This window comes from Lissotriton helveticus, chromosome 1_2, assembly GCF_964261635.1.
Source record: "Lissotriton helveticus chromosome 1_2, aLisHel1.1, whole genome shotgun sequence".
Taxonomy (NCBI): domain Eukaryota; kingdom Metazoa; phylum Chordata; class Amphibia; order Caudata; family Salamandridae; genus Lissotriton; species Lissotriton helveticus.
This window is the reverse complement of record NC_136058.1, coordinates 328,305,444-328,331,804: the sequence shown is the minus strand read 5'-3', so window position 1 is coordinate 328,331,804 and position 26,361 is coordinate 328,305,444. Positions and strand designations below refer to the sequence as shown.

At 45.7% G+C, this 26,361-nt stretch overlaps 1 pseudogene across 1 annotated transcript in view; it reads left to right on the top strand.

Annotated features, from left to right (window-relative positions):
• LOC144803001 (uncharacterized) overlaps nt 1–25,797 on the top strand; it is a 60,040-nt pseudogene extending 34,243 nt beyond the window's left edge. Inside the window, exons 3-4 of the transcript XR_013605494.1 lie at nt 2,429–2,527; nt 22,425–25,797. The product of XR_013605494.1 is annotated as an uncharacterized LOC144803001 (transcript). The remainder of the gene's footprint in view (nt 1–2,428; nt 2,528–22,424) is intronic.
• Nucleotides 25,798–26,361: the final 564 nt, after the last annotated feature.

Genomic DNA, 26,361 nt, shown 5'->3' with positions numbered 1-26,361 from the left:
GTATATAGATGGAATTTAAAGGTTGTAGTGATATATTGTTTTTTACATGTAGACGAAAATTTTAAAGCTTGTATTGCAATGGTTTTAATTAACTATGCAAATAAACTATTACTTACTTACTTACACTCATTAAAGCAAACTCAGTAACTTTGCAGTTCTAATCAATCAATCAATCATGCCATTTGTATAGCGCACTACTCACCCGGGAGGGTCTCAAGGCGCTTGGGGGGAGGGGTATGCTACTGCTCGAACAGCCAGGTCTTGAGTTGTTTCCTGAAGGCGAGATGGTCCTGGGTCAGCCGAAGGTGGATGGGGAGGGAGTTCCAAGTCTTGGCAGCCAGGTAAGAGAAGGATCTTCCTCCGGCGGTGGCTCTTCGGATGCGTGGTACGGCTGCGAGGGCGAGGCTGGTGGACCGTAGCTGGCGGGTGGGCGTGTAGAAGGTCAGGCGGTCGTTGAGGTACTTGGGGCCCAGGTCGTGGAGAGACTTGTGTGCGTGGGTGAGGAGCCGGAACGTGATCCTCTTGTCGACGGGGAGCCAGTGCAGGTTCCTCAGGTGGCTGGAGATGTGGCTGCGTCGGGGGACATCCAGGATGAGTCGGGCGGAGGCGTTCTGGATGCGCTGGAGTCTTTTCTGTAGCTTGGCTGTGGTTCCGGCATAGAGGGCGTTTCCGTAGTCCAGTCGGCTGGTGACGAGTGCCTGGGTGACAGTCTTCCTGGTCTCGGTCGGGATCCAGCGGAAGATCTTGCGAAGCATACGCAGGGTGTTGAAGCACGATGAGGAGACGGCGTTGACTTGTCTGGTCATCGAGAGGGAGGGGTCCAGGATGAAGCCCAGGTTGTGTGCGTGGTCGGTTGGCTTGGGTGCGTTGCCCAGGGCTGGGGGCCACCAGGAGTCGTCCCAGGCGGAGGGCGAAGATCCCAGGATGAGGACTTCCGTCTTGTCCGAGTTCAGTTTCAGGCGGCTGTCCTTCATCCACTCGGCGACGTCTTTCATCCCTTCGTGTAGGCAGGTTCTGGCGGTGTCGGGGTCTCTGGTGAGGGAGAGGATCAGCTGGGTGTCGTCGGCGTAAGAGATGATGTTGAGGTTGTGCTGGCGTGTGATGGCTGCGAGAGGTTTCATGTAGATGTTGAAGAGGGTGGGGCTGAGTGAAGATCCTTGCGGGACGCCGCAGATGACTTCGGTGGCCTCGGAGCGAAACGGGGGGAGGCGGACTCTTTGTGTTCTTCCGGCGAGGAACGAGATGATCCACTCCAGTGCCTTCTCTTGGATACCGATGTTGCTGAGGCGCTGGACTAGGGTGCGGTGGCAGACCGTGTCAAACGCAGCGGAGAGGTCCAGGAGGATGAGGGCCACTGTTTCCCCCTTGTCGAGCAGGGTCCGAATGTCATCGGTGGCTGCGATGAGGGCGGTCTCGGTGCTGTGGTTGGCTCTGAAGCCGGACTGCGAGGGGTCGAGGGATCCGTTCGTCTCGAGGAAGGTGGTCAGCTGTCTGTTGACGATCTTCTCGATGACTTTAGCAGGAAAAGGGAGGAGCGAGATGGGGCGGAAGTTTTTGAGATCGGTGGGGTCCGATGTAGGTTTCTTCAGGAGGGCGCTGATCTCGGCGTGCTTCCAGCTCTCCGGGAAGGTGGCGGTGTTGAAGGAGGCGTTGATGATGTTCCGGAGTTGGGGTGCGATGGTGGAGTCGGCCTTGTTGAAGACGTGGTGTGGGCAGGGGTCGGTCAGTGATCCGGAGTGGATGGTGTTCATCGTGCGGGCTGTGTCTTCGGTGGTCACCGTGGTCCAGGTGCGAAGGGTGGCGGTGGGGGGCGTTGGTTCGACGGTTGGGTGTGTGGGTGGGGCGCCGAAGCTGTTGTGGATGTCGGCGATCTTGCGGTGGAAGAACGAGGCGAGGGAGTCGCAGAGGTCTTGTGACGGAGTGATGTCGTTGGTGCCGGTACTGGGGTTGGAGAACTCCTTGACGATAGTGAAGAGCTCTTTACTGTCGTGGGCGTTGTTGTCCAGTCGTTCCTTCAGGGATTTCTTCTTGGTGGTGCGGATGAGCTGGTGGTGCTTGCGGGTAGCGTGTTTGAGGGCGGTCATGTTGTCGGTGGTCCGGTCGAGGAGCCAGGCTTTCTACAGAATTAACAAAACATTAATACATGTTAATACAGTGCATTGCCAGTTCACACACCGTGAGATTTGTCTATGTATTCATGCAGGATTAAGAACGTGAGTCTCTGCGCAAAATGTTGTTAAAATTCACAACTTATTTCTGCTTGTGCTCTTTCTAAGTCATTCAATTAGAAATTATGGATTTCTTACCCTGAGGGTTGGTAAGATTAGCACAACTGAAGGTCCAGTTTTCGCATCAAGGCGTAGCCGAAAGTTCATACACTAACCTGTTGCAACGCTGTTAACCTTGTCTTTGTTTTCTTGTTTCCAAGTTGGTTGTCCAAGTAGTAGAAGACGGGATCACGGAGAAAACGGATCCATAAGGATGCAGGTTCTCAGAGGCAGCCGCCTTCTGAGCTGATTTCTAGCAGGTAAGTCCCAACTCTGCAAGCAGGAGGCTCCACCACAGCTAACTGAAACAACACATTGGCCTTGTAACTGGGGCATGGTATTTAAACCCACCCCAGTCAAAATGGTTGTGGGTCACTTGTTTCTGATGAAATCTTGCAGACTGTGTGAGAGTTCACAGGATTTCAGTTTGAAAGAAACTCACATTGGATGGGCTTTTGGGGGCAGGGGACAAGGGAATCGGCTCTGTTCTTTACTGTGACTTCTGGGATTTCCAGGCCTTGAACTTCTAGGCCTGAGGGGAGGGGCTAGACTGTCTCGTGGAATACATCATGACACCTTTGGTGGTGCAGGGAATACAGGGGGTAACACTGTTTTTTCTGGGTCGCCATACCTTGCGTATTCCGCTGAGAATACCCTCAGCTGATCTCCCTCCTAGGAAGGCTGAACCTCACTGCTCCCTCTTCGAACCCTCTTCCCAGCTCTCTTCGCATAGATAAATATATCTACTGATCTGAGCCAGGTGATGTGACTCAAGGTATTGTTGTGCCCCAGTGTGTTGTTCTAACCACAGATGCTTAACTTACTTATCCAATCAAATTGGAGGTGGACTTCAGGGCATTTAAAAAAATTGTAGAAGAGAACTTCCTTCCCTTACTAGTCAAGTGTATGCACCCACCTCAGAATCCCAGATTTCGTGACATGGGATGTCAAAGCTTTTGTTCAACCCTCTCTTATGAGACTCATTTCCCTTTGTATCCTCGAGCTACATGGCCCTACAGAGGAACTCAATGTCTGGGGTTCACTTGTTGTTAAAGAAGACTGCCCCAGATACTCTAAGGGTCACCTTTGTACTTCAACTGGAGGCAGGAGCGGATGTGTTTGTGCATTAAGTCATTGAGTTGGGGGTTTCTCTACTTCCAAGAATCTCATCTCTGGGAAGTCTAGAGATCAAAGCATATCCTCCCCGATCGTGTCCTTTCTTTGCATCCTGTCTAGCTCAGTTTGGATATCGGTAGGCTCGGTGAAAAGGCATAGAGTCATTGGATTGGTCTGGTATCTGGTCAGATTCACTACCACTCTGTGGGGCTCTACCTTATTCGGCTGGATTTTGGCCCTGATTCTGGATAGTTATAGGTGGAGAAGGCATTTTGCTTTTTCTAAGGCTACCTCTTGGGACAAGTAAAGTCGTTCTGCTCCTACTACATGCAGTGCCAGTGAACAGATGTAACATGACCTGGCTGATGTCATAGAGTCCACTGCGGTCATGTGCTGATACCACGCGTTGTGCAAGAAGGCGCTATGTCGTGCATGTGGGATGCTAGTGTTTGGGTTGGTATAATTGTAAGTGACATGGTAAAGATCCCTACGCACGTCCTGTGATAGTTTCTGAACAGACTCAATTTTGCCAGGCGGGTCTTTAACATTGAATAGGTGCAGCAGCACCCAACATATACAGAGGGTACATAGAAGTCCAGTAATACATAACTTGTTATTGAACTTTGCAGGTCTTGGTATGGATCCAGGGCAGGTGTCTGTGTCCTCTGGTGATTTGGGTTTGTTGTTTAACAGTTCAAAAAAAGTTTGAGGTGTAATTCATAATCTTGATCTGCATACTGTAGAGTGTTGATGTGGCAGCTGAAAGTTAGTGCTCTTGGAGGTTCGATTGCAGACCTGTTGGATAAGCACTTGATTTATTTGTTAATTCAGAAATAAATTGCATGTGCGCCATCATTGATGAATTTTCCTTCGGAGTTCCTTTATTTCCCTCAGGGGTGTGATCTCCACAGTCTATTTATGCAGTTTTTAGTGGGGTACCAAAAGCTGGCCCCAGCAGTGGTATCTTTTTGTCAGTTACCCTGATTGGTCAGCAGACAAATGATTCTCTTTTGTGAGTCATTGAGTGCCCCCACTCTTTTCTTTCTTCGTATCTAACTAGGTGCTTGGTTTTGTGCAAAAAAATGTTTAATGAGTGGTCTGGTGATCATAGGGATGGATTGCATCAGTTTTTATCTAGGGTTTTTATGGGCACTATCAGTTTTTCCAAGAACATATCCCTCCTGGTTTTGCATGGCGGTACCATTGGTGTGGGCTGCCTGCTTTTCTAACTTACACGTGTGCGGGACTGTGCAATCTGCTACTTTTTTTTTCTATCCTCAGTCGAGGAACCGGGGTCGAAAAGTTGTTCTGTGGTGGCCTCCATGTACCCCTTTTATGTAGTCTTGTGGTGCCTGAGGTCCAGGCGTACTATATTTTTTTTTTCTGGATGGTACATGGGAGCTTTGGTGCGTTAGTTAGCTGTTAGACCTTTTACGGGGCATGCTGGCATGCTCCTGTTTCTATCTTTGAGGTGTATGGCATGGCGACTAGACTCTGGATGTTTGAAAAATCCTAAGGATCCACTGGGATCATAAGAACGTGGGAATCCCGGAGCCAAAGCCAAGAGTCCTCACCGAACTTTGCCTAGGGATGATGACTGGACCGGGACAGCCTCACAATTCTGGGATGTCTGGCTAACCCGACCACTAAGGGCACTAGACGTAAAAGACCAAACCAAGTATGCTCCCATGAAGGCCATTCCTCTTTCCAAATTTGAGCTGACCCCTGAGCAGTACCATCAGGGGGTCAGCAACAGCCACAAACTTCCAAACCAGTCCTGGGTCGAATTCTTAGATTATTCCAGCAAGGCACTGAAGGGTTGGCTGAAGGAATATGGGACAGGAAGTAGGTGATAACACTGGGAAGTACAATCTGAGTTTGAGGGAGCGAATCCTCTTTACCTGTTTTACAGAGCTGTTCCAACACCTGGTAAATAGCAAGCTGGCCGTTCCAAGGAAGTTTGCTGAGGAGGCAGACCTCTATGTCAGCACCACAGTGTCCAAGAAGGTATCTGTGGTGAAGTGGGGGGGACCCCCAAAAGGGTTACCACCAGAAGAAGGAAGGGGGAGATACAAAGGTGTTCTCTCAAGGCCCCAAAATAGTTCTCAAGGGAAAGGGTCCCAATATGGGCACCAGATGAAATGCTCCCATTATAACAAATCTGTCCCCGAGTGCTATGAATGTTATGAGTATGGGCACATCAAGGTTGATCTCAAGTGCCCCAAGAGGGCACAGGCTCCAGGTGGATGGAAACCCCAGAGGTTGAGTAGCGTAGTGCTTGGGGAGGGTATGGCCCCAGTTAGTGGAAGGAAAGTCAGTGACATTACCCTAGTGTCCCTGGGTGACAAGGAGATGGTGCCCAAAGCCCAAATGCCTTCCAATACTTCCAAGTATGGTCAGTGGGTCACCATGAATAGACAGAGGGTGAAGGCTCTGAGGGACACAGGAGCCAGTATGACTCCTGTAATATGTCATCTGGTGTCCTCAGAGTAATTGATTCCCTATAAATTCCACCAGGTTGTGGTTGCAGAAAACCGAGAGAGCCGCTACCCTATAGCTTTAGTTTCCTTTGGGGGTAAGGGGGTCTCGGGTCATTCAGAAAGTTGCTGTGAGCCCTGCCATGCCTGTGGACTGTTTGTTAAGGAATGACCATGAGTTCACTGCCCGGAAGGAAGTGAAGCTCAGCTCCCACCTGGAAATGTTTGGGTTACCTGACTGGGTTTGTGTGACCACCAGGTACATGGTGCCTAGGAGAGGAGTCGAGGAGGTTTGGAGCCTGGACAAAATAGCCCAGACAGCTGCCTAGAGAGGGAAGGGCAAGAGACATGGGACACTATCCCCTGAATGTCCCACAGTGGAGGTGGAGCCTCTTGGTCAATCAATCAGGGGTTTGTTGAAGCGCGGCTACTCACCCGTAAGGGTCTCAAGGCACTAGGGATGGGATTTGCAGGTTCCATTCCATCAAGGAGTGGGTCTGTGGAAGAACCAGGTTTTGAGGTTTCTTGCGAAGATGGGGAGCGATGTTGTCTGTCTGAGGTGGAGCGGAAGGGCATTCCATGCTTTGGCTGTGAGGAAGGAGAAGGAGCGGCCTCCCGATCTGGTCTTTCTGGCGCGGGGGACCACGGCTTAGGAGAGCTGGGCTGATCGTAGGGTCCTTTGAGGTGCATGGAATTTAAGTTGGTGAAGACATTGCCTCCCCTGGTGATCTTCATGAGTTTGCTGGATGGCAAGCAGAAGGAGAACACACCAGGGGGGAATTTTGTAAGGCACAGAGGGAATACCCAACTCTGCAGGGCATGAGGCAGCAAGATGGAGCCCAGGCAGCTGCTGATACCTCTGGAGATCACCTTATATACTGGGAGAATGACCTCCTGCATAGTAAGCCGGTTCATGGGGCAACACATGTGTTGGTAGTCCCCCAATGCTACAGGGTATTCTACTGGGGCTGGTTCCTTAGATACCCCTGGCAGGACATCTGGGGCTGGAAAATACCTTTGCCAGACTTGTCTCCCACTTTTAATGGCCCTGGATAAAGATTTTCTCAGATGCATTCTGTAGGACTTGCTTAAGCTGCCTGAAAGGGTGGGCGTAGACATTGTAAGACCATTGGACCCGCACATAGGATTATTCTGGTCTTGTGGACCATGCCACTAGAGACACAGAGGCCATACCTCAGAGCTCTGCAGGTGCACCTGCAGTGGCTAGGGCCCTGATGGGGATTTTCACCAGAGTGAGTTACCCCAAAGAAGTGGTGTCTGTCTACGTACATGAAGTCAGGGTGTAAGCAATGTGGAGTTACTTACATATTTTTCACTCCCTACCATCCACAAACAAAGAAAGATTTAACACGCCCTAAAAGGGAATATTATAGGCCTGCCTAACCCAGTGAGGTGGATGTTGGATGTTTTCTTACCATGGCTGCTCTTTGTCTACAGGGAGTTACCACAGGATGGTGTTGGATTTAGTCCCTTTGAACTTCTGTATGGTCACAATGCGAGGGAATCTCTCAGCCCGGTTAAGCAGGGTTGGAGTAAGCTTTCACTAAACCCATCCCAAGATGTAGTTATCTACATGCTATCCCACATAAACCAGATAGCCAAGTTCTAGAAGAAGGTTTCTGAGAACCTGGAGGGTAGCCAGAAAGTTGTAAACCAGTGGTATGACAAAACGGCTACCCCTGTGGAATTTCAGCCTGGACGGAAATGTGGGTAATGCAACCCAGGGGCATCCAAAACATTACACTGGGTTTTATGAGATAGATGAGAGGAAAGGGGAGGAAACCTATCTGGTGGACCACAAAATCCATAGACACCATAAAGGGTCCTGCATATCAACGGTTTCAACCCACAGAGATGTCTGAGATTGCCATGCTGTTGGTTACAGATGATGGGAAGGAGGAGGAAAGTGAACCTCTCCCTGACCTCCTGTCCTCTAAACAGAAAGCTGTGCCAGTCGAGGGTGTCAACTTCCCCTACCCTGACCCCAGGACAGTAGAGGGACTATCGCCAGTTACAGAGACAGTTTGCCTCACTGTTTTCCCTCACTCCTGAGCATACACATCTGTTTACCCTTTATATTGATACAAGAGACCTCAACCCTGTCAAGAGGAAAGTATAAATGTTGTCTGATAAAATGAGGGCGATCATCAAGGAGGAGGTCTGAGAATTCTTGGAGTTAGCGGCGATAGTGCTCTCCAATAGCTGCTGCTGCAGCTCAGTGGAGCTAAAACCAAAAGCTGCCCCACTAGTCGCTGCCCAGAACTCTGGTACTGTGTGGACTACAGGGGGTCAACTCAGTCACTAAAATGGATGCTCACCCCACCCTCAGAGATGATGAGCTCATATATAGGTTAGGGCTGACAAGTTTCTGAGTACCTTTGACATAAACCACCACTTACACCTGCAGGAAGTGCTTCTAGCCCTGCATTACACAGGCGTGACTATCAAGGTCAATAAGTGCCAGATAGGGCAGGAGTCTCTAGTGTGCTTGGGACACCTTGTCGGCAGCGTAAAGTGCAGCCCCTCCAAGCCAAAAGAGAGAAAACATTCTGGCGAGGGCCTTCCCAGGACTCGCAGGATATTATTGGAGGTTTGTCAAAGGGGTATGGCACCATTGTAGCCAGCTTGACTGAGCTTACTTCCAGGAAGCAGCCAAGGAAGGTGATCCGGACAGAGGCTTGCCAGAAAGCCTTTACTCCCTCAAACAGACCACATGCCCAGCCCCTATGCTCAAAGATCATTATTTTGTTAACAAATGGATAATTCATGTAGATGCCTGAGAGCACGGTCTAGGGTCATACTTATCACATATTAATGAGGAGGGCCTAGGCCATCCTTTAGCTTTCATCTTTTGGAGGTTACTTCCCAGGAACTAGAGGTGGAGTGCTATTGAGAGAGAACCTTTTGATGTGGTCTGAACACTAAATAAGTTGAGACCATACTTGCTTCCGATTCACTTTTGGGTTCAGACAGACCACTGGCCCCTTAGGTGGCCAATGCAAATGAGGGATGAGTCTCCAAAATTACTTAGGTGGTTCGTCTTCCTGCATGAATGGCCTTCATGGTGGAACATAGACCTGAGTCACACCATGTCTATGTTGATGGTTTTTCCATGTCCTTCTGCCTTAGTCATGCTAATTCCCAGTAGGTTGGGTAGTTCTCCCCAATTTCAGCTGGGGAAAACATGTTAGACCTGTCAGCCTAAAGGTAATTTTCTCCAAACATTGTGCCTGCTCACCTCCAATTTTGGCCTGAAATGTGTTTTTGGCTTCCTTAGGACTCTGTGTACTTTACCAGCGCTAACTAGTGCTAAATTGCTTGTGCACACTCCCCTAAACATGGTTTATTTGGCATTTACTAATTGGCATATTTAATTTACTTATAGGTCCCTTGTACAATGGTATACCATTTACCCAGGGCCTGTAAAATAAATGCTACCAATGGGCCTGCGGCACTTATTGTGCCACCTACTTAAGTAGCTCCTCTAACCATGCCTCAGGCTTGCCATTGCAGCCTGAATGCAGTGTGTCACTGCCATGTTGACTTGGCATTTAAACCCCCTTACCAAGCCTTAAACTCCCCTTAGATTACATATTAGTCACTCTTAAAGTAGGCCCTAATTAGCAGGGGGCTGTGTATTTAAAAGGTTGGGCATGCGATTTTAAGTTTCATTTGTCCTGGTAGTGAAATACTCCAAAATGTGTGTTTCACTGCTGTGAGGCCTACCCCTCCTAGAGGATAACATTGGGGATTCCGTATTACATTCAATAAGCTGTAATTCCTGACTGAGAGCAGGTAGATAAGTCATATTTGGTACCTATGAAATTATAATGACAGCATCTCTTTAATGATAAAGTTGGATGATTCATTACAATTTTCAAGATGCCACTTTTATTGCTGTAACACTTTTACCCATTTGGCATTTTCCTGCCCTTAGCCCTTTTTTGCTTGTAGCCTGCCTTGGGTCACATGACTGGATGTAGCTGACAGACTCAGAATTCCTCCCATACAGCCACACAATAGAGGGATTATGTGTGCCTCAGTTGGTCAAATGCTGGCGGGATGAGTGGATGAGTGATTGGATCTTAGCACAGCCCCACTTACACCTGAAAACCCAGTGCTCTGCCTTCACTCAAAGGGCCTAACAAACCTGTATTGTCACTGCAGCCAGCTTGGAGCCAGGGCAGGGGAATCAGGAAATTCCTGCACTTCAAAGAATCTTTTGAGAAGCTTCTCCCACCTTCCAGAAGAAAGGCACCAGAGTATAAAAATAGACTTTAGACCCATTCTTCAGTTCACTACTGAACTTTAGGAAAGACTCTCAGAGGCCTGCCTGCTACTGTGACCTGCTGTGCACTCTGCCAGATTGCTGCTGTACCTGGAAGGGCTTATTTGTTGCCTGGAGCCTCCCTTGAATTCTGAGGCCAACCCTCCTTTGAACCCTGCATCTTCACTTTCACCTAGGATTGCCAGAAGAGACTCTAGGGGTTATTGTGTTGGTCTCCTGTTCAGAGTGACAGGGACATAAACAGCTCCCATTATCTTGAACCCATACCTGGATCCAGCTTGAATGAGTCCTGAATTTCCAAAACAAAGAACAACATTTTGCCATAAAGTACTCTGAGAGCCATTTAAAGACCAGTACCAACCTGCTTGCCTGTTTGCCAGAGGTGCATTGCCGGTCTGATTGACTTTGCGGCAGCAGCAAATCAGTTTCAGTAGCCTTTTGCCAAAGTGGTATCCCACCTTGGGGAACTGTCTTCAGCTACAGCCCTCTGCTACGTCCTGTAGTTTTTCAACTTCCATTTCAGCAACTATGTCGGAAAGTAGAAATCTTCACTGCGACTTCTACCCAAGGCCATATGACAACTACGCTCCCTCCTCAGACACTTCCTACAGGCTTACCCTGCTGAATTTTACCTTCTCAGATATTTTTTCTTCAAGAATTTTTCTAATTCTGAAGGCAAGTGATGACCAGGCCAAAATCACTTCTTGTATCCGATCCACAATTCATCGCAGTCAGCCTTATTTCTTGACTTTGACGTCTTGTGCAAGTAGATGTCCACGGTTGGCTCTTTGATCTGTTAGGCGCTTGTTTTCACTTAAAACGTAAAAAATTCATAACACTGTTACTACTGATTGCATATTTGTAATTGTAGTGCCATTTCTTTTAACCTATCTATTTTTATATATTGGTTTGGGATTTTTCCTGTATTGTGTTTCAACTTTACTACTGTTTGTGTGCTGCATAAATACTTTACAGATTGCCTCTAGATTAAGCCTGACTGCTTTCTGTGCCTTGCTACGCCGGGTTAAGCACAGGTTAATTTAGTGACTTTTTGTTGTTCAGTGTGCAATGGATTGTGGCTGTTGCTTGACCTGAGCTCACACCACAGTCAACCAACAAACCAGTTTCGCACACAAGTTGTAGTAAATCAAGGTATTTTCCCTGAACCATGAACAAGCATTAGCAAATTCATCTAATTTGGCATTGAAAAACTTTTTTGATAAAAGGTTTGGGCTAAGTGTAAATGCAGTCACTTGGAGTCACTTTAGGGGACCCGATCCAGTTGGGAGCCAGTCAGGACCGGCAAGGTCTTCAGAAACGGTTACCTCTGTAGGTAAAGCAATCTCTCAAGTCGTTTCCAGACACTTTTATCCTTTGCACGACTTTCCTATTGAGTGGTCCTGATACTGGGGATTTAGGAGTCTGAAGATGCTCAAAGGATGCTGTGGATGTGATGCAGTTGACATTGCTCTTGCTCCGACTATTCCTCGGTCCACGAAGGAAGTGAGTTGGTTCTGGTCAGAGGGTCGATGTCCCTCGAAGTCCTCTCCATTTTGGCAGATGTCCAGTCTCCACTGGACTATTAGTCTCCAGTATCATGGTTATTGGCCAGTCCTTTCTGGGCCTATAACTCACCCTCTGGAGGTCCCACCTGCACTTTCATGACACTCCTGGGTTCAGTGAAGTCAAGTGCAACTTTGTGCATCGCGTACTGGTCCCTGGTGCTGCATGGCAGCAGTTGGTGGCAGATTGAAGACTTTTGGCTACCAACTTTCCCCATCCGGCTTCTCAGCTGTTGTGTCTCTGTGTTGTGATCAGTTGGCCAACTCACTGACCCTTGGAGTATATTGGCTTTGACTGGCTCTGGAGACGACTGCTCCTCCAGCAGGACACAGAAGGTACAGTCTCTCTCCTAGGCAGGCCACTAGGTTCAGCAGGTACAGCCCACGCCGGCGCAGCTTCTCTTTGCTGGTTCCACAGTGCAGCTGGGCAGTTCTTTTGCTGTCCTCCTTCCAGTTGAGATCTGAGTTTGGGGTACCAGGGGTGCTCTTCTTATGCTCAGGGATGCTCCTAGAGCAGGATGCAGTTTGTAGTCAATGGGCTACCAGGTTCACTCCAACCTGATGACCAATTCCTGCGAAGTGTGACATTTGGTCATCCAAGGATCCACCGTTCTACCTACTTCCAGTATGGTAGTTCCCCATTCCTGGCATGTGAAGCTCTCTAGCCCAACCAAGACATGTGGCTACCGAGGGGCTACACGCAACTGGATTCCTCTACCCTTCCCTGTCTCTAGCTCCTTCCTGTCTGACTGAATAGTGGAGCAGCCCCTCTTCCAAGAGTTATCCATTTGCCCTTCAAAGGTGGCTTCTGCTTTGAAGCTCGCCTTTTGGGCCAACATCCATGTGGCTTTTTGCAGGAGGGTGGTGACACCTCTTTTCAGAACAGGCCCCCATTGTTTCCTTTCCTGGGAGTTGTTAGCACGTCTACCCAGGAGGGCCGAAAGCTGTCTCTGCGACAGGTTTCCATGTTCAACCACAATGACCATAGGGAACTAAGGGCAACAACAAAAATACTTGTTGTATTAATTTCGACCATAGGGTCAAGTCAGGCTTAAAGTAATGATTAGTTTGATAACCATAGATGACTCACTTTGGTTGCACTGTCCCAGAGTTAGCACAGCTGCAGGTCATGCTTTTCCACAGTGAAAACGAGAATTTCATGTTTTTGCTATAAAACATGTAAAATTATATGTTCTGCCTGTGCGAAACATGACACTCTGCCTTAGGACTGGATAGGCCTGTCATAGGCTTGGCTTACACATATATGAGGGGGAAATCTGCCTTTATTATTGCTTTAAAGGGCAAAGTCCGGAAAGCAGCTCAAAATGCTCTTCCAGTCTACAAATGGTGGGCTGGAGGAGGGCTTGATTTAGTTGTGTCACACCCAGGGTGGCACACGAGTGCTGCAGGCACTGTGTTCACCCTCTCTCTTACATACCCTGGGTACCTTTGTTACCATTTACTATGGACTTACAGGCAAGTTAGTTTAGCCAATTAGGTATGAGCCAATTCAACATATCAGTTTAAGGGTAAGGACACAAGCTTTGAGGTCTGGTTAGACGGCCTCAATTCAATCTCAGAGTCGAAAAACCAGCTGCATTAGTCCTAAATCTTGGCGGAGACCATTCAAAGGAGAAACTACCTTACCGTTTTTAAGTGGCTTTGTGTTTTTGGTGCAGAAATGGTCACGAAGAGACTAATGTCAGCTTGTTGGGGTGGCACTTACATAGGCACCGTAATGGCAGTTCCGATGCAGTGATGCTGACGCAGAGTCAAACGACTCAACCTAATATCCTTAAGTGAGGAATCTGCCAGATAAGGTGCTTACTCGACCAGATAAGGCATTACCGAAGGTAAGTAACTTTTTCTTTTTGACCAACATGCCACTCTACACAAAGGGCCACCTTATGCAAATTAGTAACAATTCTTCCTGAAATGCAAGACGAGGACCCATCCAGAAGAGACCACAAGCAACCCCAGACTGATTTTGCCCTGCTTAGGGCTCATCAGTAGGGTGTAGCTTGAGTTCTTTGCCACAGTGAGCACTTGGACCCACATTTGGGCATACATGTCTCAGTAGCGGCCCGTGGTGGGAGTGCTGCCGGACCAAATGTGATGCAGCACACGCAGCGATATTTGTTATATTTATTTGTTTGTGTACTTACCTCTGTGCGGGCGTATTCTGCAGTTTGCAACCCCCCCTGCCCCTTCCCCGCCTCATGTCAGCACCCGGCAGCACTCTCACCACGGGCCGCTACTGATCTGTCTCACTTAGGACATCAACTGCAACAACAATACACTTAATAAGATGGAATGCTTGAATTAACCTCCCTCACTGGCAATTGCTCTGGACTGAATTCCAGTCCATTGTTTTTCACTTAGCATGCCACTCTAGATAAAGGCCTGTCTTATGCAAATTTATCCTGACCCAGCTCCTCATAAGAGCAGTCTGCCCCGATTGAGAGCCCGAGCTACGGCAAAACTGGCCTTGGGTTCCTTGTGCTTCAGTTCAGAGAGGACCTGGCTTGGCACTTCGGGCTGTACTGTTCATGATGCAGCTGGACCAGGACTGATTTGCAGAGGGCTTGGTCTAATCTGAGGTGGTATGGTGGGCAAAGAAATGATGGACTGTAATGGTACCCAAGTAATCGAGATTAATTCAAACATTCCACCCATCGCATTGTTTACTTCAGTGTGACACCGTAAGCCCAGATGTGGGTCCTGTGCTCACTGTGCCCCTTGAACCTAGCTACACCAGACTGAAGATCCCCCGACTATGGCGAACCCCATCTTGGGTTGCTTGTGGTCCAGTTCAGAGAGGTCCTGAATAAGCAGTTTGCTCTGGACTGTTCTTGTGGGAACAGGACCAAGTCTGATTTGCATACAGCTGGTTATAATCTGAAGTGGCATGGTGAGCAAAAGTGACAAAGAACCACAGTGCGACGTGATTATCAGTGCCTGAATTTAATTCAGTTATTCTATATGTCACTTTGTGTCTACTTCAGTCAAATTGGTAAATGCTCTACTACTGGCCGCAAAGCAGTGTATCCTTGTTATGTTGGGTAAATCGGTTGTGTCCTCCACAAGAGACTGGTCCAACACACTCTGGCAGAATTTGAGTATAGAAACTATCACCTCAGGGCTGCATGGTAACAATCAGAGGTTTGTGAAAACCTGGGGCCCGGTATTGCAATAAAGGCTGTAGAGCCTTGACATGTCCCAGATGTTCACCATGTGAAACATAGACTTTCAGGGCAGAGTATCCGACAGGGAACTTGAGACTTCCACTGTCAAGGGAATATGATCTAGGTATAAATAATGTAAGTATTGTGTTTAACCCCTTCGATGCTTATGACGAGCTCAGCTCGTCATGAGGCACTGTGAAGCTGTGCTCATGACGAGCTGAGCTCGTCATAACTGCCGCGGCCTTCCCACACGCGGCGAATTTCCCACCTGTGCGGGTGTTCTACAGGAGTGGGCGGAGTCATGACGAGTCCAGCTCGTCATGAGCACAGCTCCGCTGTACAGCATGACGAGCTGAACTATTCATGAGTACCGCGGCGCCGCAGGCCCCTCTCCCCCTGCGCCACGGGGGAAGTAGCCCCACGTGGAAGGGGTTAGCCCCTTTATGGGTTTCCCAGAGAGTGGTGATGGAGATGTCCTGGGAGGCTCTGTCCCTGAATGCAGTTGTTAGTGGGATGTTGACGTTATGGGTGCCTGGCCTGCCAGAGACATTGGGTCAATCTCTGCCTTTTGATATCTCTCTGAGAAGGCCAATGGTGCTGATTTAACAGTCTGGTTGTGTGTAGGTTGGAGATGCTGCAGAGAAGAAAGTATAATTTCTTTTGTCGGGATATACTTTGCACTATACATGAATTAAGTCCATTGAGCCCCTTTTTTGCGTAATTGCCCCAGTCTATGTGCTGACATGTCAAGGTCTTTTTTTAGCAATAGGTTAAAGTCTTTGGCCATAAATACTCCATCTGCTTAATGTTGCAGCTCAGTCACTAATTGTTGCAAAAATGTCTTTGGGAACAGTTAGGTGCATAAATGTTGACAATCTTTTTTAGTTATGGAGTGCATAATCTGCATATGCAGTAAATGTTACTGCACTCCTTGTGTCAGGAACAACACTGTTAGGAATGCATCCAGTGCATTTACAACAAATTTGGGCCACAAAACCTGATTGAGCTAATAGTGAACGCTGTAGAGTGAGTACAGAGAAATCAGGGGTGAGTGATGAAAAGGGAAGGTATTGACCTTTTCGGTGCTCATGATGGCTCCCGGCCGTCCTGAGTCACGGTATGCGTGTGCTCATGATGGCTGGGAGCCGTCAGAACGTTGCGGCTCCTCCCACGCGGTGTTAACTCTCTGCCTTTATGGGAGAATTAATCAGTGGGCGGAGTTCTGACGGCTCCCGGCTGTCATGAGCACACGCCCACCATGATTTATGATGGCCGGGAGCCGTCATGAGTACCGCAGCGCCACCCCTCTACCCCCCCTTTGGCCCCCCCCATCCGCACCACGGCAGAATTCGTGCCGCGGCGATGGAGTTAAACTTGGAAACAAGAAATGCCCAAAGGTAGAAATGCTGCATAACCAGCTTTCAATAAATGCCCCCTTCCGCTCTGCCCAGGTGACAACGCTAAGTCAAATATCATGGAAAGGTAGAAAAGGAAAATTGATTAATATGCCCACATCTGTAGACTGTGACAATATTTCAGGCAAATTATTGGTTTGGTGATTCTCCATGTTAAGGGCTAAGGGACTGTCACAACAGCGAAGGAGTACCCTCTCTGACAAACTGAAGGTCTGCTTGCCTGACTTACAGTCAGGATACCTTCAGTATATAAGCAACAGAACTTACCCTCTCACTGATAAATTCCGCCGATGGCACAATGGAAGAAGGTTTGCCTTCTACTGCCGACATGATTTAGAGGACAGTCGGATTCTAGTTTTCAGGTTCCCTGACTGCTGTGAAAAATGTGGCAGTAAGCAACAGTATTTTTAATGATCCCAGACGACGCAAGAACACTTTCATGGAATGTGGGTCATTTTTTAGTTTTTTTCAAAAAACTAAATCCCGCTTTGGGATTTGGTTATCGAAAGTTTGAAGTACTGTATCATCATTTTTAACTCTTTGACAGGAATGGCCATGAGGTTGGTTCCTGAATCCAATAAATAGAAATAACTAGGCAACTAAAGTCAGAGTACATATATTCCAAGCTGTAATCAGGCCCTGAATGACTAAAATTGTTGAATATTAACACCTTGGGTGCTCATGACGAGCTCAGCTCATCATGAGGCACAGTGGCGCTGTATGTACCTGACCACCCTGTGACCCACCTCTCCTGGGAACACTGCCGAGCACTGGCAGGAGACCCTGCAGGGAGAGAGTCTCGAATCTAGGATCGCACGCGCTGAGTTAGCACCACTCGACAAAGGGATACCACACTGTAGGTTTCAGGAGAACGTATTCTTTATCTCTCAAGTAAATGGATCTTTATGATCCACAGATTCTTATGTACAAGTAGAGCAAGGGCTCAAAGAGTCTCGGTAGGGATTAGGGCAGCGGGACAGTCTTAGTGTTCAAGATAGATGTAGGTGCGTATCCGGCGCACAGCTCTCAATCCTCGAGCTGGGGGATACGAGTAGATCTTGGGTCCAGCCGGACCAGGATAGTCTCCGAGCCGCGACCACGTCCGCAGGGCTCGAGCAAGGATGTGGCAGTTCTTACGGTCTTAAGGGGAGCCGCGATCGAATCAGCAGGGCTAAGGTGTTCTCAAGGTTGCGAGGGAGCCACGACCACGTCTGCAGGGCTCAGATGGTTCCGGGCAGAAGTCCTTCTCTACCGGGTAGGAGCCGCGACGATGTCAGCAGGGCTCAGGTGGGTTCGGGCAGAAGTCCTTCTCTGCCGAGTAGGAGCCGCGACGATGTCTGCAGGGCTCAGACGGTTTCGGGCAGAAGTCCTTCTCTGCCGTGTAGGAGCCGCGACGATGTCAGCAGGGCTCTCGTAGTTCGAGCTGCAGCCTAAAATACAACAAGATCTGAACTTTATCCAATTTAGGAAGAACTTGAGAATCTCTTGTTTAAGTAATATGTGCGGGCCACAACCAGGCATTATAAGCAGTCCTAGTTTTAGAGAGATGGATGGCTGTCATGGCGATAGCGAATTCTTCTCAACTCATTACAAATGTGGACTTTACTAACTCACGATTAAGCTCCAGTCTTGGCACCTCAGCTGATCCAATGTGAATAGAAATGTATTGAGAAGAAATGTGTGAGTGATGTTACGTCTGTTATATACTTTCTGAAGAGTTACCTTCGTTATGTACTTCCAGAAGAATTATCTTTGTTAAATAATTCCCGAAACTGAAGAAACAGCAGGACACCTTGATCCATTTCTGTTTACACATTCTGTTCCTGTTTAAATAAAAGCTTTGAGTCTAGCATTTGGGTGCTCCGTGTGTGCCCTAACTTTACTAAGTTACTCTGTGAACCCCCATAAATCACCTCCTTTTCGGAAGAAAATAAGATGTGATGGGTTGAACAGAACTTTTAGTTAAATATCGACTATATGGAATTACCATTAACAACAATGAACTGATCTCTCTTGATCCAGCGAAGCTCTCTAACTACCTTTAATACTCAATTCAGTTAATTCAGATGCAATTTTTACTTACTCATCAGTGGGGCCCATAACACCGCGAGTCACACACATACACACACACATTACACCCGAATCAGTGACAAAAAGGAGAGCTGCCAGTTAGCGGGGTAACTAGGATTTATAGTCTATACATTATATACATTTATATATTCAACATATGCTAACATGTTACCTGGAAACCCCTAAACCAAGGTACTCCACTATTTGGTCAATAGATCATCTATTAGAAGTTAGTTGATGGAGACTAAGACCAGCTTAATCATAGTAATCCTTATAACTTTAGCATTTCTTCTGTCATGACATTTTAATAACATAAATCCACAACTCGAGTTTAGAATTTTAAAATTTAAACTTTATCTATTTAATTTTTAAGGAAAAACGGAACTTAGTTTATTTAGACAATCAAGATTTTTAACATTTATTTAGTGCATGTGAAAAGAAATGAAATTTAGAAATCATATTACCTAGCCTCATTTTTAGAATAAAATCTCTGTAATCGGTCATCTTTATTGCTCCAAAAAATGAAAGTACAAAATTATTTCAAAGTCTCTAGCACCATAAAATAGTTCAAACCGACAGCATGTCTTGGTGCAAAATAAATCCAAGTAGCATTTTTTTTATCACCCTTTCACACAAGAGCTTTTATACCCTTTTTCTCTAACTATCCAACTTAAAATTGAAACTTTTAGGGTCCACGGTTCATTCTGATTGGTCCATTAGGGGGGTGGCTACGGTCACCTCATCTCATTCTTGACAGGACCAGTTTTTCAAAATGCACAGTCATTCTCGCATGTTCCCATAGATGTCATCTCCATTTGTACTTGTCATTTACTCTTTTGAAACAATATCTTCCGTTTCTCACAGTCTCAGATGCAAACATCTTTTGGTACCCTCTAGCGCTTTAGGCCAAGCTGACCTTGACATCAGTTTGCACTGTGTACCAGTCATCCTGCTGATTTAGCTTTTCTGTTAGATTTAGAATTAAAGTTTTTCTGTTTACCACCCACCTTTCTAATAACCCTTATTAGTGATTTCCTAGCAAAAGTGTGACATATAGCTTTATTTTACTTACCAAATGTACTTTATTTTCTTTCTGCTACAATAGAATACGCACTCACTATTAAAGCAAAACACACATACTATTTCTATATTATAGCACTATGTTAATTTGACTCGTTCACAAATATTAATAGGTTAATATTGCAAATAGCAATTAGTTTTCCTCGTGTAAAATGTCTACGTGCATTTTGTTGATTAGTTTTTCATGCATCACTCCATTTATTTGATTATTGGTATACGAAAATAATTTCAAAGGGGGTACACAAAATGTTTTGCCTCTCCCGTGCTCCATCACTCTGAGAGCGATTTTTCCCATTGACTGGCCCGACCACCACCTCATTCTGTTCACGATTGATGCACTTGTCAGCCACCAACCTATTTGTGATGACAAACCTAAGCACTGGGCCAGAAACATCAAAGAAGTCCCTTTATCCGAACTTGAATCCAGGATTCATGCCTATCTTCAACTCCAACCCTCATCATGGACGGCCGATAACCTCACTACACACTTTAACTCAAAAATGACAGAGGTTTTAGACCAAGTAGCTCCACTCAAACTCAAACAATTGAGGCGAACCAAATCTAAACCCTGGTTTAACGTGGATCTGAATGATGAAAGGTGTCAACTCAGACAAACGGAAAGGTCTTGGAAACTAAACCCCTCGACCTTACACCTAGCGCAACTTAGATCTGCTTGACAGCCATACAAAAAACACATTTTCAGTGAAAAGGCGTCTTTCTTCCTCAGCCAACTAGATCTGGTGAAAAACAGACTGAGAGAACTCTGCAACAAAAACCCAAACAAACTGCACTCCCTCTCAAGAAATCAAAGCCACCAATGAGCGATGTGAAGAAATTGCCACCTTCTTCACTAATAAAGTCTCAAAAATTGATCAATCCTTCATCCAAGCCACTAACCCTCCTTCCCTTTTAACCTGCCCCCCTTTAACCACCCTTGACCATTCAGAAAGAGTTCTTAACTAGGACAATCAGGCCTGCCTCCAGCTAAAAAACAATGCTCATTGGTCCGACTTTGAGCTAATGTCGGAAAATGTTGGAAATGTATAATTTCTAACCTAAAACCTGCCTCTCACACTATGAACCCCATCCCATCGACAATTATAAAAGAACTCAACCACACCATTTCCTCTTTCTGGACAAAAATCATCAAAACCTCTCTCACCTCAGGCTGTATCCCAGACTCCCTTCAACTATGACAAATCACACCCATTCTCAAGAAAGCAGGGACCGACCCTAATGATCTTAACAACCTCAGACCTATCTCCAACCTCCCATTCCTTGCAAAAATATTAGAGAAATGCGTTCTTTATCAACTCAACAAACACATTGATGAGTTCAACCTCCTCAACATCTTTCAATCAGGATTCAGGAAAGGCTGTAGCACGGAAACAGCTATGCTCAACGTCTCTGACGATATTCACAAGGCTTTAGATGATGGTGATGCCTGCCTACTCATCCTCATTGACCTATCTGCAGCATTCAACACAGTAAATCATCAGACGCTTCTGGAGACCTTGCCGAAGCGCTCTGGCATAAATGGCACAGTATTAAAATGGTTCACCTCCTTCCTTCAACACCGCTCCCAACAAATTAAAATCAACTCCTGTCTCTCGAAGCCAACAAAAGTCACACTTGGGGTCCCGCAAGGATCGATCCTCTCCCCATCCCTCTTCAATCTCTTCATTGAGCCCCTCACAATAATCTTGACAAAAGCTGGAGTGAATTACCACCTTTACACTGATGACACCCAAATCTATTTCAAAATGAAGTCTCCCAGCGACATCCGGCACCTCAATGCCACTCTAACCGAGATCCAAACTTGGTTCAACGCTAACCACTTAAAGCCCAAACCTGATAAAACAGAACTAATCCTATTCTCTCTAAAAAAACAACCATCGTCCAATCCAAGAGTGGCTCAAGAATCTGGTCACCCTAAACTGCACCATCGTCCTATCCGTCTCAGTTAAGTCTCTAGGCAGCACCCTTGACAAGAACATTCTGCAAAAAGTGCTCTTTTCTCTCTAAAACACCTCAACAAATTGGAACCTTTTCTTCCCCATGATGACCTCAAGACAGTAGTCCAATCCCTAGGTCTCTCTAAAATCGACTACGGAAACTCCATCTTAACCGGGACTCCAAAAGCTCACCTAGCCCCAATAAGGGCAGTGCTGAACATGGCTGCTCGATTCGTATCTGGAGTAAAAAGATTTGAACACATCACTCCAGCTCCTATTTCCCTCAACTGACTTCCCATGGAAGGGAGGTGTATCCACAAGCTGGCCTGCATCACACACAAAACCCTTCACTCTCCGGCCCCTAACTACCTGAACAACAAACTGGTAAGAGCAGGTCAATCCAGAACTCTGAGAAGCTTCAACTCACTCCTCTCACTCCTTCTTATTCCTCTGAAAATGAAAAAGAAAACCAAACAATACTGGCAACGCTCCCAGGATGTGGAACGCTCTCCCTAGAGTCCTCAGATGCTACCCCTCCTTCTCCTGTTTTAAAAGGGACCTGAAACTCCATCTCCTCTACAAATACCTTCCTGCCCCATGTCAACTAACCTAGACTTCAATATCCGAGTTTACTCCTCTATCTTGACATTCAAGGATAGTTGGTGACCTGACTGTGTTAACCACCTTATTTTTCATGCTGTTTTTTAAATTTTATTTTTTTATCCCTGGTTTGCTTGTTTGCCTCCTTACTGCCTGACTACTATGTAATGCAATTTCTGTCTGTTTTTTACAGTGTGTATGTAAAGCGCTCTGATACCTACGGGTCAAGCTAGCACTATATGAAACCTTTAAAATAAAATAAAAAATCAAAAAAATCCCTTGATAAGTTCCAAAGATGATAAAGAAGAGATGTCTCTTGTTACATATTGTGTATTCGCATTCTATCGCGTTTTCATTTCGAAATTATAAATCTCTTTACATCCAACAGATAACAGAACTTGAATGCTCAAGGTTATTAAGAATATGGAAGCTAATACTGCAAACCTACAAGAGAACATTTGGAAATGATGAGCTCCAGTATTCAGGAACAACATCAGTACAGTCAGAGACAGATGAACCTGCACATAGACTGACAGATCCTGGAAGAAGCAGTCAAGAGCAATTCAGTGGATATAAGAGTCTGAGCTGTGCACCTCCACGTCCACAAGAAAGAAATGACCTCTAGAAAATGAAGGCAACATCAAATACAAACCCACTACTATGTAAAAAGGTGTCAATACCAGCTTTGATCAGGGGATCTGTATGTGGTTGCAGCAGTGCTTTGATTTAAGAAATAATAACATACCACCAATCAGTGCTCTCTGCGTATTATAAACACTTTCTGGCCAGACAACAGCAACCAGAGAAAAGCATATCAGAGTGAAACCAGACAATTGAATTGTAAAGGAAAGAGGGGATATCCTGTCTACAATACTAAGTGATGTCCCAATTTGCACCAACCAGAAGGAGGACGACTCTTTTCCAGTAAGCATGAAAAACCATTATCCCATCTAAAAACAATCACCCATAAAGAAGACTTACACATATTAGGACTGTGGCAGGTATTTAGGGATAGCTGTACTTTGTTGTTAAGTAAGAAATTAAACATGCAAAGTACCACACACACATATAGGGAATGTGAGATTAACACAAGTGCTTCATCAGCCATGTTAGCCCTTCAGCAAGCACAGTCATGAGATCTAGAGAAATATATACCTGACCCAGAGACACTAACCAAGAGTGAAAAATCATACACATGCAACAAGGAAGCACCATCAGCAGAAGCCCAAAGGAGAAAGTCAATTTCAGTTGCATTGAATGTGAGCAGAGCTATAGTCAGCTATCACACCTACAAAGACATCAGCGAACACACACACAGGAAAAACTATTCAAGTGCAGTGAATGTGTGAAGCCCTTTAGTCTGCTATCACACCTACTAATACATCAGCAAACACACACAGGGGAAAAACCTTTCAAGTGCAGTGAATGTATGAAGAGCTTTAGTTACTCCTCACAACTAAAACACCATCAGCGAACACATATGGGGAAAAGACCATTCAAGTTTAGTGAATGTGTGAAGAGCTTTAGTTTTTCATTGCAGCTAAAGTGCCATCAGCAAACACATTCAGACAAAAACCATTTAAGTGCAGTGAATATGTTAAGAGCTTTAGTATGTCACAAAATCTACAAAGGCATCAACTTAGACACACAGGGAAAAAACCATTCAATTGCAGTGAATGTTTGAAAAGCTTTAGTCGGTCATCACACCTACAAAGACATCAGCGAACAAACACACGGGAAAAACCGTTCCAGTGCAGTGAGTGTGAAAAAAGCTTTAGTCAATCACAAAGCCTAGAAATTCATCTGCGAACACAAACTGGGGAAAAACCATACTATTGCAGTGAATGCACAAGTAGTTTTAGTAATAACTCTGCATTAAAGAAACATCTGCGAACACACACTGGAGAAAAACAGTACCATTGCAGTAAATGCACAAGTAGTTTTAGTCATACCTCAGAATTAAAGAAACATCAAAGAACACACACTGGAGAAAAACCGTACCATTGCAGTGACTGCGTGAAGAGCTTTAGTCAGTTTCAAAACCTACAAACACATCAGCGAACACACACTGGAGAAAAACCGTTCAAGTGCAGTGAGTGTGAAAATAGCTTTAGTCAATTACATAGCCTAGAAATTCATCTGCGAACACACACTGGGGAAAAACCATACCATTGCAGTGAATGCACAAGTAGTTTTAGTCATACCTTAGCATTAAAGAAACATCAAAGAACACACACTGGAGAAAACCGTACCATTGCAGTGAATGCACAAGTAGTTTTAGTCATACCTCAGCATTAAAGAAACATCAAAGAACACACACTGGAGAAAAACCGTACCATTGCAGTGACTGTATGAAGAGCTTTAGTATGTTTCAAAACCTACAAACAGATCAGCGAACACACACTGGGGAAAAACCATACCACTGCAGTGAATGCACAAGTAGTTTTAATCAATCCTCAACATTAAAGAAACATCAGAGAACACACACGGGAGAAAAAACATTAGCATATAGCAAATGTGTGAAGAGTTGTAGTCAGTTATCAGGCCTACAAAGTCATCGGCAAACACACACTAGGGAAGAACCATATCTTTGTGGTGAATGTGGAATTTTTAGTGAATCATTGAAGATATATCAGCCAACACACTCACAGGAGAAAAAAACATTCAAATGCACTGAATGTGTGTAGAACCTTAGTTAGTAATCAAATCTACAAAGCAGTTAGAAAACGCACATGAGGCAAAAAGCATTCACGTGCAGTAAATATGTGAAGAGCTTTTGTTGATTATCAAGTCTACAAAGATATCAGTGAACAGACGCAATCACTAAACAAATAATAAAATATAGAGTTGCAGCAAATTTGGCAAGAATTTTAGTACATCAGCAAAAATACTGACCGATCTGTGGACATCACAGGAGCAAAAAAGTGCAGTTGTGCTAAGATGAAGGAATTGCCGAAATTGATAAGATTACAAATATGTGGGACATTCAAATACCAGATGAAAAAAGCAGACGATAGAAGAACTGACTAGTAGGAAAGACGAGAAGCACAGATATATCCAGAATAATAAAATTGTGTGTTCCCAGTGATTAGTCATTTGTTTGCACATAGCAGGAAGAAACGTGAAATACTAGGAAACACCTTGTGAGTTTAGCATATAAAGGGGAATAAATAGAAAGGAAACATTCTGAGAAATATAGATATAATAAAAACATTAAAGCACGCCTGATCATGCTAACTGTAAAATTGACACTATGAACAATTGAGGGACGAAGAAGAAAAGGTTATCTATCTGTAGTCCTGCTGCATTGTAGGAATCCTAATTTCAGTCATAAACCTAGAATAATTCCCAGCTGCATGTGTGGATTCTGAAACCCCTATTTCTACGTATACGTAACGTCAACCCCGCGCTCCGTACGGTCTTCGGCCATGTGTGGTGGACGGTCAGGCCCTGCGTCCTACTCCTCTCTACGCACAAACCATGCCCAAATTCCCATGAGTGCAGATGGCTGAATATAAGGTGTGTCATTTTAAATAAGACAGAGCCATTGACTTTGTCAGTAGGTCAGAACATCAAAATATAAAATGTGGGCCTATAAGCTTTACGAAGTGATCAGATTATCAACATACATAAAACACATTTATTGTCTTTGTCATAAAATGACCAATAGTTATAATGAAATAATTATAATGAAATGTATATTTCATTAACTCAAGCACACTTCAATGTTTAATATAAGTGATTGTCAATTAAAAATGTAATAAAGCTTTCTTAAAAACATGCACATGTCTGGCTTTTTATTAACATTTTACAAGCTACAAAATGTATCTATAGAACTAAAGACAAGGGGGCTCCCTCATTAATACAGACCTCATCCCTTCAGGGGTGGGCCAAGAGTGGTGGGTGGCCCATCCACCGGGGCTGACATGAATAGAAAAGGGCCTGGCGTGCTGCCTCCCTCCCAAGCCTGAATAGGCCCTGGGGATCCCACAGAGCCAGACTCAAATAAAAAGAGGAGGTGCACACTGCCCCTTCCCTGATTTTCAATAGACCCTGGGGTACACATCCCCTCCCGAAGCCTGTAAAGACCACGGTTCCCGTCCCACAGGGCCAGCTCAATTATTATATCCCAGGCAGGCCACCCCCGGGACTGAGTGTGGGCAGAGAAACATGTCTGTTTACTCTTGGCAAGAACATTTTTAAAACTCCTGCCGGCTGGGAGCAGACATGCCTTTTCTCAACCCTGAGGGGGTGATGGTGGGAAGCTACACAAGCACCAAATTGAGACCTAGGCTAGAGGATTAAACACATGAAAGAGATTCCTA